We start from the raw sequence: 16660 nt of genomic DNA, 5'->3' as shown, positions 1-16660 counted from the left end.
TCGCCCTCATGCAGATCTGGGGGCACATGCTCCACCATGCCCTCCAGAAATGTGTGCAGCATCGGGAGCCACCCCTTCTCCCTGCCCCCCCCAGACGAGCTGCTTGCCGCTTCATCCTGCATCCCACCGTGTCCCACCCCAGCGGAGCAGCGCCTCCCCTTGTCCCACTCCCTCCCTCACTGCATGGCCTCTATCTGTCCCCTCCCCCCCTTAAAAACAAGAAAAAATATAAAAGGGTGCATGAGCTGAAACTTTGAGACAGAAGGGGTACATTTGTTAAAAAAGGTTGAAAACCCATACCTTACTAGGTCTTTTGACTACTGATGTCTTGTGCTGTTGCATCACACCAAAAGATGGGACTCGTGTCAGAGGGAGCACAAACAACAGAAGCTTTATCTAGGTTGGAATGGTCATTCTCCAGAGTCCTAGGTGATTATTCCTACATGCCCTCTTGACTCGGGGGAAGAGGTCTCAGAAATTAGGATGAGTGATATTTTTCTTAATACAGTGCATGCAGTTTTGTAGTGGTTAGTCACGGGTTATTGCTTGAAAAAAGGTATTGTTAAAAATACAGAAAAAGTTGAAATGTTGCAGATTAGGAGCATCTGTGCCAACTTGCAAATGCAGTAGCTTGGTTTATAACTGCAATGAGAAGAGAGATCGAAGGGAATTTTAAAGCATTACTGTACAGGATGGGGGGCCTAACAAACAAAGGGAGGTTGATGAGTTGCGTGAGGCTGATCAGCTGGTGTTGGTGAAAAGTGGATTGGCTGGGATTGCCTAGGAAGCAGTTGGAGGTTTGCTGCAAGCATGCAGTCTGCTGTCCATGCCAGGGGAAAGAGATGTTCCTAATTAAGCCAGGAGAAGTTAAGTCAGGAGAGTGTTATGCATTCAGGCTTTGTTTTGCCTTTTGAACCCAGTATATATAAACACCATGTTCCCACTGTCTGATAATACCTCATTCTGAAATTCTGCCTGGCCATACTGTAAGCATTTCTTGGTTGTGCAGATCCCAAAAGGGAAAGGCTCCAACAGTGGTCCAGGCTCGTTTGAACCTGCTGAAGGAAATGCTGGAGCCAGGGTCTAGGTCTCAGAATAGTGGTACCAAAAACCTCCTCTGTATGCAGAGAAGAGATCCAGATAGATGAAGTGCTCCCACAAGGACTGCATAGAGCAGCAGCATGAGGCCCAATCAGCATATTGCTGCAGCCCAGGTGACATCCTGTTTAAAAAAGAACAAAAAACGGTAAAGACATTTGATAGTGTAGAATGAGAGATATTACAGAATTTTGATTTGTATTGCATTATTGTAAGATAACATTTTTAATGATACAGAGGACATAAATTGCATGGTTGTGGCCCACATAACACATTGAGAGCTGCAGGTGTGGTCCACTATGGCAAATAGGTTGAGAACCACTAGATAGAGAGGTTGGGGGATCACAAGCCCGGTAAGACCGTGACATGAGACCCTGATTACAGTCTGTGGGCTCTTACAGGGAGAAAACAACAGGTATGAGAGGTTTCTGTAGTCTAGGAGTGAAAGGCAGAGCAAGCACTGACTCATCTTCAGAGGGCCTTATGTCCATTTTTTGGTGATGAGAAATCAGACCAATAAAATTCAGTCACCACCAGCAACACTCCATGGTGGTTAAGGATGTGGGGATAGGTGAAGATTTTGAGCAAATGACTTCCAAATAGAAAATAAGCCACAGCATCAGGAAGTCTAGAATATTAGGGGAACAAGAGCCTTATAAACTGAAGCAACAAAAGCTAGTTTTTAATATAGTCCAGGGTGACAGCAGGCTGCTTAAGACAGCGGCAGAAGAAATCCAGAAACAGTGAGTTGTTACTGAGATTTATTGGCTCAGTCTGCATTTTATTTATCTTAAAGCATGTGACACATACTTAAAGCTGGTACTTTCTCTGGAATTCTTCCAACTTAACAGTCCCTAGAGTAGTGCTCACACACATTATGTCTCCTAAACTTTATATGTAAACATTGTTAAGCTCATTTAGGGAATGTTCATGCTGTAAAGTACTTCTTCTGCTTTTTGGTTTGTTTTAGTGCCTGCTCTTCGCATTCCCATTCCTTGCAAGTTGAATCGAGAGTCTGATACACTGAAAGCCTCAAGTATCTCTTCCCACAGTCGAAATGTTTATATAGGGATTTGAGCAGCACTGCACAAGATTCTGGACCCGTTTGGGTGTTGTGCAGACACACCAGCTTGAAATTCATTCTCTACCTTCACTTTTAACTTGAAGGATCCTGCCCTTTCAGATAATGGTGGAGAAGAAGCCAAAAACAGCTAAGGTTTTTGTTTGTTTGTTTGTTTTAGCAAATTGGCCCTGATTTTTTTTCCTGGCCTATACTTTACATGGTGATAGACGGGGAGTGAGTGTGCGGAGACATTGTTTTATCTCTCCTCAGTGAGGCCTTTGTCTGCCTTCCTTGTTTTTTCTCCAGAAATGTACTCTTGACTTCACTTGGATGTTTTCCCTGGCTGCTGATGGTTTTGCCTCTTGCTCCCTGATGCTGGAAGCTTTTGCACGCACATGAAGAAAAAGAAACAGCGTGGGACTGAGTGTTTATTTTGCAGAGATGCGTTAAGAACATGCGAGGCACCCAAGGAGGGGGCTTGCTGTGCCCCTTGCAATGTCTCATCCAGTAGCTATACCATTGGCTGCAATATTCCTTTTGTTGGCAAGGCTGCTTACCCAGCCTGATTCGCAATTAAGGCTGCTTCTTAGCTGTGTGCCAGTAGTTGAGCTGTGCCTGGATCTTCTCAGTTCCTGCTTCTCTGACTTCTGCCTCTCAAGTTTCCCTGTCTTCCTCCTTTTCTGCCCATTGTAGTGCCCATTTCTTCATGGAAACATGCTGGCCCATGGTCTTTCTCACCTTTGCAATCCCACAAGCTCTGTTTTTCCCTGTAGCCAGACATGCTCTCATTCACCCTGGGTGCCTATAGACATGCTCCAGTGTGTTCTAATTAGAAAACATCAGAGCAGACTCAACTAATCTGATTAATCAAGTTTGCTGGAGCATTCTAATTAGGTCCCACAAGGGGGTCCGTATTGGGTCACTAATTAGAATGCTCCAGAGTGCCTCACTGTCACCTGTATTAATCATCCTGCATTTCAAAATGGCTGCAGGGACATTTTAACTAAAACTCATTGAATGAGCTTTAGTTAAAGTATCTCCATGGTCATTTTGGGGTGGAAAATTTTACAGTGCTTGATTTTTCTGTGGGAAATTTTCCATTTCTAAAAATTCACTGTTTTATAAAATTCATTAGTAACAATGAATGGATGCCCATACAATATTAGGCAAATTTGGCAGTTTCAAAGTTGTAATTATGTTTTTTAGGTGATAATCCCTAGGAAGTATGTGAGAGAGTACATACGTGTTTTATTGATTTGTAAACAGGAGAGTAAATACACTCACATAATAATCTAAACCAAAAATCAAGTTATGAATTCACCTAATTGGCTGTGCAGGTCAAATCAAAACCAAAGCATGGCATATCATGCACAGCTCTTTGGCTGTGCTAAAATTAGTGTGTCAACAGTTTTCAGTGCCTTCATTTTTTTCCTTAAATTTAAACAAACAATGTAAGGGAAGTACATGCTATTGTGTATTATTTCTACATTTTTACAAGTATTCCAATAAAAATAATTTATTTCCACATGAAGTTTTGAATTTGTTTATATATAACATTTAAACCACATTAAGTGTGCTGTATTTAATTTTTTTCCTAATCAAATATTTCAGTTCAAATACATGTGGCTAAATTAACATGGAGACACTGTTTTAGTTTTGTTTGCTAAATACGAGTCAAATAAACATGCTAAATCAGATCATGCTCCATTTAGGACATAGGAAAATTTTCCAGAAAGTTTTCCAATTCAACATTTTCCAGAAAACCCAGATCTCTGGTCCTGACTTGTATGTATGACCTCAGTGTCTTATGCAGAGACAAGTGGTCGATTACAAGAGTGCTGCAACATGCCCAGATGTACAGAGCAGCAATAGGGGCCAAGCTCAATGTGGACAACCTGCCAAGCACTGGATAACCTCCGAGACCTATCTACCCTGGGGGCCTCCATCCCCCACAAGGGGGTAAAAATCCCTAGGGTGATTTTCGACCCAGACCTGAAAGGGCAGAAAACACAGAAAAAGGCTGAGGCGTCAGTCAGACAAACTGGCACTGTGGAACTAGCACAACCTGTTGATGTGGGGGCATGAGGCACTCATGAAAGCAGTGTTGCTGCTCGTGCTTCTGTATACCACACTGGTGTTTTCCCCCCTATCTGAAGCAAATCATCTGTAGAATCCAAAGGTTCACATGTGTCTTCTTGTGGGGCACCAGATGAAAGAAGGTTGCAAAGACCAAGCTGTGTAAGAGAGAAAAGACTGAGAACCAAGGAATGCCAAATGGCCAGCTGTTCCTCTAGGCCAAGTACACAAGCCAAATCTGCAACACGGCAGCTGGGGCAGAATCCAAAACAGCCTGCTTCATGAAGATTTTCAAGAGAACCTGCTACAACACTGGGGGGTGTCATCTTCAGCAATCTCTCACAGTTGAGGATGAATGGCTGATGAGGCCTATCCAGAATCAACAGACTCTACTGCAGCTTGGACATATGCTGCTGTGGGTGCTAGATTTTTTATTTGGTCCACAACACGCTGTTTCTGCCACTCTCGCTTTCCATCTCCTGTTGCTGTCATGAGGTTTCAAAGTACTGAGACCCCTGTAGCAGACTCTTCCTCGATTTAGGGTGGTCCTAGGTGACAGTCTGCTAAGAGTTGACACTAATGTTCCATTTTTTAAACCTGGCCTTGAGGATGTCCCTGAAGCGCTTTCTCTGCCCTCCTCTTGAGCGTATGCCATGACTGAGCTGGGAAAATAAAACTTGATTCGGAAGTCTGGAGTCAGACATCCGGATGACATGCAAGCCCAATTAAGTTGATGACAGATGATCATTGCCTCAACACTCATGATGTTTGCTTACAGGAGGACACCAACATTGCTGCATCTCTCTTCCCACTGGATCTGGAGGATCTTCCGCATAGAGCGTTGATGGTATTTCTCCAACAACTTTCGATGTCTCCTGCACATTGCCTACATCTCAACTCCATACAGCAAGGTTGGGGATCATGACTGCTTAATAAACCAGGAGCTTGATTTCAGATCTGATATTGTGATCTTCAAACACCCATTTCTACAGATGTCCAAAGGCTGCACCTTGCACATCTGAGGTGGTGTTGGATTTCTTCATCCAAGGCAGCCTTCTTCCAGAGAGAGCTTCTGATGTACAAGAAATACTCAATGTTCTCCAGAGTCTGAGCATGGATCTGGATTACCAGCATTGGAGACTGTTCATTAGGAGCTTGTTGGTGGAGGACCTTAGTCTTCTGAATGTTAAGCATCAGTCCCACTTTCTTGTATGCCTTGGTAAAGATGCTGACGATTGCCTGGAGGTTGCTTATGAGTGAGTACATACTACAGCATCATCAGCATACTGGAGCCCAATGATTGTGGTCAGGGTGGTCTTGGTTTTGGCTCAGAGTCAGCTGAGGTTAAACGGCTTACCATCCATTTAGTAGTTTAGCTCCACCCCAGCTGGAAGCTTGCTGGTGGTCAGATGTAACATTACAACAAAGAGTATTGAGAGGAGTGCGGAAACAATGATGTAGTCTTGCTTAACTTCTGTTTGAACTTCAAAGGGGTCTGTGTTAAATCCAGTACTGTGAACCACCTCTCTCACACCATCATGGAGCAGGCCAAGAATGGTGACAAATTTTGGTGGGCATCAGAAGGATACTCCACAGTACTTCTCAGCTGACAGAACTGAGATCAGAGAAGGCCATGTAAAGAGGCTTATGTTGTTCCCAACATTACTCCTGCAGATGGCAAGCTGTGAAGATTATGTCAGTTGTGCCTCTTGATGCCCTAAACCCACACTGAGATTTCAGGAGGAGCTCTTCAGCAAATGGAAGGAGACTGTTCAGAAGGGTTCACATAATTATCTTGTCAGTGGTGGACACCAAGGTGATCCCTCTGTAATTTCCACAGTTGGACTTCTTTCCTTTATTGAAGATTGTTACAATCATGGCATCCCTGAGGTCATCTGGGATTTCTTCACCATTCCAGACACTGGGGAGTATACACATCTCCCAACATGTATCAATGAACCTGGGAACCACCATGGTACTACAAAGTCCTGAAACAGTTCTGGAGCACATACAGATGACAAAAAGAGGGACCAACAACCCTGAAAAACCACTGTAAGTTACAGGAGGTAGCAAGAGCAAGAGACAGAATATCAATCATGGACGTGCTCCCCAGTGACAGCAGTAAGCACATGTGGGAGCAAACCTTCCACAAGGTCCTGAACTGGCAGGTAGCCCACCAGGCACTCCCCATGCAGGCACTGAGAAACAGAAAGGGGCAGAAGGGTCCACCGAATTGCCCCAGGCAAACCTGCCCATAGAAGGTGGAAACAATCAGCCACTTCCTCTAGTATTGCCTATACTCCAGGGAAGTATGGAGGAAAGTAATTTTACTCCTCATGATGGTGACAGGGGTCAAAACCCTGACCAGAGAGGTGGCACTATTTAGACACCTAACCAAGCGGCAAGGGACCCCAACAGCCCACTTCAACCAGTTGATCTCCTGCTTCAGGAATGCCCTGTGGAAAACCAGGAACCTGCTCATGAACAGCCACACAAGCCTCTCAGTCAAGGACTGTTGTCAGGATGGACTGAGTCAGATGCAGTTTTTCTACTGACTTTTTGTAGCACATGACAGGGAAGAGATGGTGCAAATCATATGGAAGAGAGGAGACTGACACAGAAGGCTTAAGAGCATGACTCCCAAAGGTGATGGCAACAATGACAACAAGGACGAAGAAAAGAAGGGCAGTGTCAAAGAGGGGGTGACCAACATAGACAACAAGGAAGAAGCGGATGATAAAGTCAACGCAGACTAAGGACTAGGGAAGGGAACAGAAGGGGTAGGGGGTGAAAAGGGAAGGGGGAGGAAGAGAGATCAGAGGTGGTTTGGCGCAACTGTAATGGGTAAAGAGATGGCAATGGGTGCGTGGGTGTAGATACTGTAATGGGAAGTAGATGGCGTAAGGAAGTATATGGGGTAGGGACTGTCAAATAAACTAGACTGGTCATGTGACAGGGCTGTTAAAGTAAAGTAGAGGTGTATATATGTATACACCCCCCCACCCCTCCAAGCATCAAACATAAACAGCACAGATGGCTGTGCATGCTTGGAAAGTTCCCTCAAAGGCTGACACATCTGGTGTGCTTATTCTTTCAGTCCACACACTCTCTCTCTCTCAGGAATAAGCACGTGGGATGTGCCAGCATTTGAGGTAACTTTACAAGCATATACAGTGTTCCATGTTTATTTCTGGTGACTGGACTAATTTGCAAGAGACCAGAATGATAGCATAGCTGACCTGCTACTTAGTATTAGGGTGACAGTATTTGGATCTTGGGGAACATAGAATTTGCAGCTGAATACAAGGCAAAGCTGCTAACCACAAGGCAAAATGATATATTAAAAGTAACATTGCAAGACACTTAGGCAAGCACTTTCCTAACAATGTAGTGTTGTAAGATATATAGCTCATTGTGTAAGGAGAACAGGATGCAGCCCACCAGCTATTGTAAGGCGATAAAGCAAAAGTAAGACCTTGGAAATGAAGAAGGAGTCAGGAAGAAACAGCAAGTGACGGAAGGAAGCGGAGGTCAAAGTCTTAGGCATGTGCTCATAGCAAAAAGTCATGTAAATGAATAAAATACATAGGTAATTCCATGCTAATGAAACAAACAGTAAACAGAGGCAGAGCTTGACATAGGAGAGAATTTGGGTGGAACAAAGGAGGGACAAAGGTGGAGTAAATGTTAATGAGTATGAACCAAAGTGCATAAATGTATTAAGAACTAATGTTCATGGTTGCTCCCTGGTTTTTTGAGAGCTTGCCCAAAGGTGTCTCCATTTTGAATAAATGTGTTTGCTCTGTGAGCAATTGGATCATTGTCTCCCTAGTTGTTGGGCACCGCACGGAGTCGGGGTCTAACACTTAGGACCTTATTATAGTATTGCAGTGAACCAGAGCACTCAGTGCTGAAAGCAAATAGACACAGCACCTACCCCAAGAAGCTCAAAGTCCAGCACTGATGCATCTGCTGCTAGCAAAAGTTTGAGGCAGTTTCAGACTTTCACAGGGATCACCAAAGGGCTCACAGAAAGGAGTGCATCATAAAGAGGGATCTAAGAAGACAGGCAATAAGGAAGGGGTTACACAGCTTAGAGAATAAAGGGGGTATGGGGAGCAAAGAACCAGGCATGATGTGCAAGGCAGCTGGAGTAAGAAAGAAAAAGCAAAGCCATGGACAGACAGAGTTGTGCCAGGCAGCAAAGTCCAGAAGCTTGATCTCAGCCATGGAAGAGATTTGAAGAAAGGAGAGGGGACTGTAGAGGGAGGGTGACTTTATAAGCATCACTTCGAGCAGCCTAAAGGAGAGCAACATTAAAAGGAAGCAAGAAAGAAGGCTTTTTACTACTGGAAGCAACGGAAGGCCCAGCCATGAGTGCAAGAGGTTAGACATGTCATAGGACATTGCATAGACTTTGAAACAGGCAAGGTACAAAAGAAGCAGGAATCAGATGGGACACTGAAGCCATTTGCCTGTGTGATGGAGGAATTAGCTCTGGAGGGGACTAAAAGAAGAAAAGATGATGAGCTTGTCACATGTCTGAGATGTGACACTGTGCTAGAGAGATTTTGGAACCAGATAAAACAGGGATAACAAGGCCTTAGGAGTAGATGAGGCAACATGGGAAGTAGTGACAGGAAAAAATACTGGAGGATAAAGCTCAGAGAAGCCAATGGAGGAAAAAGGAGGTGCAGGAGACAGGGGGAAGCATGGTGTTATGAATGGCCAATACTCGGAGCACAGGAGGAGGGAGCAGTCCAGGCAGAATAGAGCAAGGACCATGGGAATAGGCAAGAGCCATCCACAAGATGACTGTGCTCTTAACCAAGAGGACAGGATATAGGTAAGATATGAGGGCAAAGTAGGATTGCAGAAAAGATTAAATCAGGGAGGCAGAAGGAGGCAACAGCTGAAGGGGGGGTGTCAAGGAAGTGGGCTCTGAGGATAGCTGGGCATATCTGAGGAGTGAAAGGCTCTAAATTTTGAGGGTGGATGAGGGCTGGGATGGGGTGGAGTCATGGCTTAGGAGCTGAGAAGAGACACTGGAACCCAAGAACAGAGGGTATTTATACACGTTCAGGGGTGGGGAGCAGGGCATTTTAATTACAGCAGCTCCTTGAAAGCCACTCTAATAATTTGACAATGAGGCATTTTGAGTGTCCCAGGCTTCACATCTCTGGCCAGGACTCCCATCTTTTCCCTGCTGCCTCCGGGGAGCTCTACTCCTTGGACCCTGGGATTCCTCCTGAGCTGCTGCGATAGCAGTACCGTCATTCAGGTGAAAAGGATCAGATAGAACGGGCATCTCTACTGGATATTTGACTCTACCGCAACCGGGGCAGTCAGAAACCTGTTCACCAACACCCTATGCTGTTTGCAGCATTTTTATCCAGGTAATGAGGGTCAGCAGGGATCCCCATCTTCTTCAGTGTCTTACAGAGGAATTGGTGGGATGCCCTGTCAGAAGCCTTCTCTAGGTTGAAGTTCAGCACGATGATGTCTAGCTCCATTTCCCTTTGGTACCACAGCACTTCCTTCAGCTACAGCAGAGCTCTGTGGATCTGCCACCCAGGCACTAGGCATAATTGGTTCTCGTGGATCACTGTACCTATAACAGATTTGAGGTGCTCAGCCAAGATTTTGGCCAGCAGTTTATAATTGAAGTTCAAGAACATTCTGGGTCTCCTCTCCTTTCAGATCCTCTCCTGGCCCCTTTTTGTAAAGAAGTCATGAGGCTCCTGTCTATTCCTGTCCCCAGGGGGCCCTCCTGTAGTCAGTCTCTAAAGACCTCCAGCAGGTTATGGCTCACCTGGTCCCAGAAGGTGATATAACTCTTTGAGCAAACTGTCCGCCCCAGGAGTGTTACTGCTTTTGAAACTCTGGAGGGTTTAGTCAATGTCCTCCAGTGTCTTAAAGAGGCAACCGCTGCTTAGATCCTCCATTTGGAAAACAAAGCTTCCCCCACTTTGTACCTGAAAGGACCCACATATTCCATCTATGAAATAATTGCATAAGCCTCCTTCCACCTCCTTTATTTACTTCCAAGCACAGTCTTTCCACTTTCACTTTCTGGTTTTCTGGAACTTGCACAAGTTTGTGATGTTTGGACTGCCAGAAACTCCAGCAGTTAAGCCACTGTTTGTGGTGAAATGGATAAATCTTTGTTAAAACTAGATTATGTTAATTTGAGGCTCCATGGAAAAAAAAATTCCTTGGTTTTTAAAACGAAACTGGACTTTGGGTCCAAGTTTTCAAGCCGCACTAATTAAAAGTGCCCGCTTGTCATATGTATTAGCATCCCCATGCTGAAAAACTAGTGACAGGGTGCTTTGAACTAGAGCTCATTGCACATGCTTTATTTCAAAGTGCCCTTCCAAGATTTTTTCATCTTGGATAGGCGTGGGGATGCTGATACATGCACGTCAATTTCCATGCTCCAGCAGACTTGATTAAGTGCAACGCACTGGATTTCCAGTGCATTGGAACAGGCTTCATGCACGTGTATAGGAGCTCCTGGTGTTTTCATAGGTTCACTTATTCCCAGAGGGAAATGGTTCTTCCCCTGCTAATCCCTTTTAATCCCCCCTAGATGCCTCAAGTCATTTAATCAATACTTCATCTAATGAATAATTATCAATCAACACTTTCATTTTGGTCAGTAGAAGGTGATTATAACTATTCAGTTTTGCTAGATTATTAGAGGTACTGTACTGTTCACTTCAACAGTGTGTAAAACAAGATGGGAGGGATAACACAGTGATGACATAATGAATCTTGGGCTCAAAGTTGGAATGATTTGTTAGGGTCACCAAGCCATGAAGATGACTTATAGCCCTAATTTGTATGCATCTTTGTAGAAGTTTATCTGTTGCATGGAATCCAGTGAATTCTTTGCTGCTTCCTTCTGTCTCATCTATTCTTTCAACCTCTCTTTCACTCATTCACTCTTTCCCCCCCTATCTTCTTTCTCTTTCTAGAAGACTCACGGTCTAGTGGAGGGAATAAGGTACTAGGAGCCAACAAACCTGAGTGTATTTTTCTGTGCCACAGGTAGAATGCGGTCTTGGGCATGTCACCTAACTTGTTGCAGTTTCCCAGTTCTTCCTTATCTCAAATTGGGATGATGTAACCAGCTGATTATTCACTTCCCTACTGCAGAGCTTGTGCCTTTCTTGCAGAAAGATTGTGAGGCTCCATGAATTTGTGTGTCAGTAAACTGGTTTGAGATCCTCAGGTGAAAGATGGTGAGTAAATGCTAAATATTTTCCTTGTGGCATTAGTTCTTTGCCTCCCTTCCCATTCTCTGCCCTTAGTACAGCCAATCTACGAATCACAGCGCTTGGCTCCAGTGGGAAATCTGAAGCATATTCTAGATGTTGTAAGATTTGAATTGACTTAGAACTCCTGTACTTTTTACAAATATTTTATTAAGACTTTAGCTGCTGGCAGATCTCATGTAACCTGTATGACCTCCAAAAAGTGCCCCTGCCTCCCATTAGTGTCCTTGGGATTTATGCACGTTTATTATTATTTAACAGTTTTATGCTGTACCATCTGTCTCCAGCTCTGTATAGGCACATGATGCTTACTGTGGAGAATAAAGACAGTCATTCTCAAGGGGAGAATATGCCTGTGAATGTAAAACTCTGTTTTTAATGAGCCAGTTATAGATACTGTGATTATTACACTTCTCTCCCATTGTGCACTGCAACAAACTCAAAATACAAAATACAAAGCATTTTTTTTCTTTCAAGTCATTAAGGGAAAACACTGATGTGATATACCAGGTATTATCTTTACAGTATTTTCATAATAGGCAAATCACTATGAGCTATTGCTTGTGACCCTATGGGACTCCATGAGGTGGGAGTGGACTGGGAAGGCTATGCTTTGCATAGCTAGATTAGCTTGATAGTTAACTGTCTCAAGTCTTACACGTATCTAAGGAGGGCCATGAAACTACTGGAGGAAGAGAATCTGTAGCATGTGTCCTGAAAAAATTCTTCCTGTCCAGACTTAGACAATTTCTCTTGGACAGCTTGGATTTGTTGATCCATCAGGTCAATAAATATAATGCAAGTGCACAGGAATAGCAAAGTGTGACAGTGCATGTATATAACTGTCAGGGTTAGAGAAAAATGGTATGGCATTGCCTTGTCTGGGAAATCTCATATAATCATGTAACTAAAGGACTTCATTTTAGTGGAAAGTGGACAGTTAGGGTTAGTGCACGTTGCATTCAAGTCAGATGGAGGTGTCCAACTCATTTGACCCCGTGGTATGGAACCGGACCACGAAGCCAGATAACCCTCCTCCAGCAGTGGGGCAGCAGCTTGTTGGCACGTTTGCCAGAGATACTGTGTTACTGTGGCTCTGGAATTTGGGAGTGAACACCAGTGCCACTCACTACCCTTTTCTATTGCTATTGAGTTTAGTTGAGAGCAGCAAATGAAGACCCAAATTTGGTGGTGAGGAAGGGAGTTGGGGGACTAAGCAGCAGTGGCATTCACCTCCAGGATTCTGCAGTAGCAGATGGGATAGTTAGTTACTGCCTGGGTAGCTTACAGTTTGACAGGCATATAGAGATGAGAGTCTGGGAACAGGGATGGAACATCTGGGTAAAAAGAAAGCTGTTGTTCTGCACCCTGCTAGGCTCTTCTGTTTGTTTTGTGATGAGGTTAGAGGCAGAGGGAGGCTGAGGCAGTTAGGTTGCTGCCTGCCAGGTTCTCCTGACCCTTGTGTTGATGTTTGGTGTACCACTTAGGAAGTCACTTGCCCGCTGTGCTTTGTTTTACCTAGCTGTCCAATGAGTTAGGTACTTGCCTGCCTGTTCAATCAGGAGGGTAGGAGGTGCCAACCCTCCAGGCTCTGCTGGTTCTGCTGTCGCTTCAGTTGCTGTAACCTTCTTGCTATCTCATGTCTAAACTTGGATCATCAGCTCCTTTGGGCAGGGATATTGTCTTGTACCTTCATGTAAATGTCATGATAATAAATTGAGAATGTGTCTTATATGTCACTCCAGAGAGGTTCATTAGCTAGCATTTACAGAAATGTGGTAATACAGGATATTGTATGTACAGGAAGGAATATTATGCTAGAAGTATGGAATTTAACAATATCCCATGGTCTTGCTAGGTCTTCTCTCCTTTTTCTTGTGTGTGCTGCTCATTCATTAGAGCATAAAAAATATTTCCTGCTGTTACATTGTTATTCTAGGTTTGCAAATAAATGCTTCCTTAATTAGAGCAGTGTTTTTCTGCTAATCTGTCATCTCACTAGCTGGTAAAAGACCCTCTCTGGACCACTCCCCTGGGTGCCCTTGAGAATGCTGCCAAGTTTCCCTGCCCTACTGTTTCTGCTTTGCATGAGCCAAACTTGGGAACTATGGGGCTGGAATGGAGTTCTCAGGAGTCATCTGGTCCAGGAATGAGGCAGTGGAGGTGCTCTAGGGGTGCCTGCCTTACTGGTCTTTAGCTCGCTGTCTCAAGTGTTCTCCAGGGTGGTGGTGGGTTGCTCCCTCAGATGGGGCCTAATTGCTTTATTTCCAGGCATGATGCATGAGGAGAAGAAGTGAGTGGGAAGGGCCCTGCTTTCTCAGTGAAGTTCTCAAGAGTGCCAGGGATCAGTTAAATGCTTGTCTTCTTTCCTGTCATTCTTACAAATGGGAGATGCAAAAGCAGTTCTCTATTTTTACGACTCATCTTCTGGATTTAAATTTTGGCCTTGTCCTTCCATTTACCTTTTTTCTTTAACCAATTTTGTACCCTGATTTCTGGTTACTAGTACTGGAAGCTGTAGTCAACCACATGCGTATTTGTATGACCGCAGAGTCTCCATGTGTTGAATAGTTTGAGGTTTCACATCTATGAAGATGGGGCTTGTACTTTTGGAGTGTTAGAAATAAGGGCTGTGGCCTCTGAATTACAGGCATGTGGTTTGTGATGGAGGCGTGCTTATCTCTTCATCATGAAAACTGAACAACTGAATATAGTGGCCTATTACCTGGGTGATCCTTTTTCACTTAAAACAATTCTTGTGCTTTTGCAGTTCTAAGGTTCCTGCTGAATTTCTTTTTATAGTTTTGAAAATTGCGAATGATTGGAACACACTTGGTGCCTTGCCAACCTGTATCACTGTGTCCACTTATTATATACACTTTTTGTGTCTTGTTTAGATTAGCTAGCAGGGGCTTTAGAACAAAAATGTTTCTTAATATTCTTCTCTTGTATACTTAATTTCCCCCTCTTCACATCACTAATGTGTCAGAGCCGCACAACTGCTTTATCATTGATGCTTGCCAGGTCCTCATCCTGGGTGTGCGAGTGTGGTGCATATGTGAGGAGGTGGTCGCAACCTGTGGTCCATCACCATACTCACATATTGGACTATCCATCCAATCTTATAGAGTGTGGCATTAAAATGACCAGCTCCAGAGCGAACCCTGTTTAGTTTAATCCATAAATTTTGGGGGAGCTTGTACCTGGGTGGGAAAGGGTGTTGGGTTGCTTATGAAGCTCTTGAGATGAGAATCAGTCTCATCCCACCTTTTGTAGTGTTGTTCAAGTGCCCATAGGGTGCTGCTCCCACTTCTGCACTTGCAATGGTACCCGCGCCTCCCATCTAAAGGGAGTTTCTCGACTTTAGTCACTTATGTATGTACTGGTTGCTCTAAGATATCATGAAGCAGATGCTCCTGGTTTTGTTGGGTGTGCTGAGGCCTAGAGTTGCCTTCTGTCTTAGTTGGGGAGGTAATATTGGCAGCATATCAATAGGAGTAAATGCTACAAACCCCGTTACTATTCTCATTGCTGAGTTCAGGGCAACATCAACTTTGCTGATGTGGATACTGCACCCCCATGCTTGACAGCAGTATTTGGCAGGTGCAGATGTCGATGTCCTGTGAGCAGTGAAGTTTGTTCCCCAGGTTGTTCCTGCCAGTCATCTTATAGCACCAATGCAAGAGTTGACCTTCTTAGATGTTCTCTGTAGGTAAGGATCCTAATCCAGAGTTACTACCAGGTACACTGTGTTATCTGTGAAGGAAAGTTCATTGCCATTTAAGTCAGTCTTGATCCTCTTGTATGCCACAGCATTACAGAGGTGGAACAGCGATGTAGTAGTTTTTGTTTGACTGAGCTTGAGTCTCCATTGGTGTAGGTAAGGCTATTGTATTCATATCTTGAGACAAGGTAGTTTCTATTTTGGGGATAGACTTGTTGAAGCTGGACAGGGCCAAGTCTTTCCACTTTCTGCGTAGGCATAGTTTTTAGCCATGGTTGGTGGGATGTCAGATAGATAGATGTTAAAAAGAGTGGGTGCTGGAACTGATCCTTGTGGTATCCCGTTATGCAGATGCTTGTATCTGCTTCTACCTCCTCCACTGGTGGAGAGGATGAAGGATTTGTTTGATATTATATTAGCGATAAAGGCCACCATTATCCTATCTGGGATCATCTTGAGTAATTTGTACTCTTGTCTTTTAAGCCAGATGATATCATATACAGCTGTTAGATCTACCAGCACAGTACCTACTTTTCCCTCACTTAAAAACCATCTTCAATGTTTTGAGTAAGTCTTACTACCTGGTCAGGGTGCATCTATTTTTGTGAACCCTGCTTCTTCTAGTGGTAACTATGGATCAATGTCAGTTATCCTATTTAGGATCAGTCTTTCTAGCAGTTTGTAGATAGCAAAAATACTGGTCTGCAGCTGAAAGGGTTGTCAACTTTCTTGCCTGGCTTGGATAGTGCAATCACATGAGTGCATCTCCAGAATTTGGGTATTTTATTTCTTTGCATACATGATGATAGAATTCCATCAGCCAGTCTCTTAGGCAGGGCCCCATATTCATCAGGAATTCTGGCCTGATGTTATCCAATACTGCAACTTTATGGCGTTTGAGAGAGGCTATGGCAATTTTCATTTCAAATTCTGTGAATGAACAAGTGGGTCTGCAGTTGGGCTGGCATTTTATTGCAGTTGTCTGGTGCCTGATCTGTTTGGAGAAGTTATCAGGATTTGTGAACCTGCTGTTCTGGATAAGTTGTGCTGCAAATGAGTTTGCTTTAACAGGGCATTGCTGTTTGGGCTTACCTTCTCCAGTGAGCCTCTTGATTTGTGTTTCAGGCTTTCCTGCTGGAGTGTGTGAAGTCGACATTTTCTACCCTTTCCATCCAGCATTCTTTTTTTCATGGTGTTAATGTAGCCTTGGTGTCTTTCCATTGCCTCAGCGATGCTGCTGCTGTCACTTGAGGTAGTGATTGTCTGTAGATAGTTGTTGCAGCAGGGACCCTGAAGCCACGTGGTATTGTCATCTTGGCTATTTTTGTCAAACCTGTGACAAAGGCCTTATATGTAGCATTAAAGTCTTCCAAATCGGTTGTATCTGGTAATTTGATTGCTATCTTTTCTGTTTTGCTG

General features: G+C 44.0%; 1 protein-coding gene across 15 annotated transcripts in view; it reads left to right on the top strand.

Annotated features, from left to right (window-relative positions):
- Window positions 1-16660, top strand: part of MID2 (midline 2) — a 438142-nt gene that overhangs the window by 22232 nt on the left and 399250 nt on the right. For 4 of the 15 annotated variants that reach the window (XM_090059301.1, XM_090059299.1, XM_090059297.1 and 1 more), the window contains one exon: window positions 2069-11484. The exons of 4 other annotated variants lie outside the window; for them this stretch is intronic. The gene's annotated coding sequence lies outside the window, so the exon portion shown is untranslated. Of the gene's footprint in view, window positions 1-308; window positions 430-2068; window positions 11485-16660 lie in introns of all 15 variants that reach the window. 7 more of the 15 variants (XM_090059298.1, XM_090059295.1, XM_090059310.1 and 4 more) reach the window with 4 other exon arrangements.

Source organism: Crocodylus siamensis, chromosome 8 (assembly GCF_052110815.1).
Source record: "Crocodylus siamensis isolate JL-2025a chromosome 8, ASM5211081v1, whole genome shotgun sequence".
Classification (NCBI taxonomy): Eukaryota; Metazoa; Chordata; order Crocodylia; family Crocodylidae; genus Crocodylus; species Crocodylus siamensis.
This window is presented reverse-complemented; position numbering and strand designations above follow the sequence as displayed.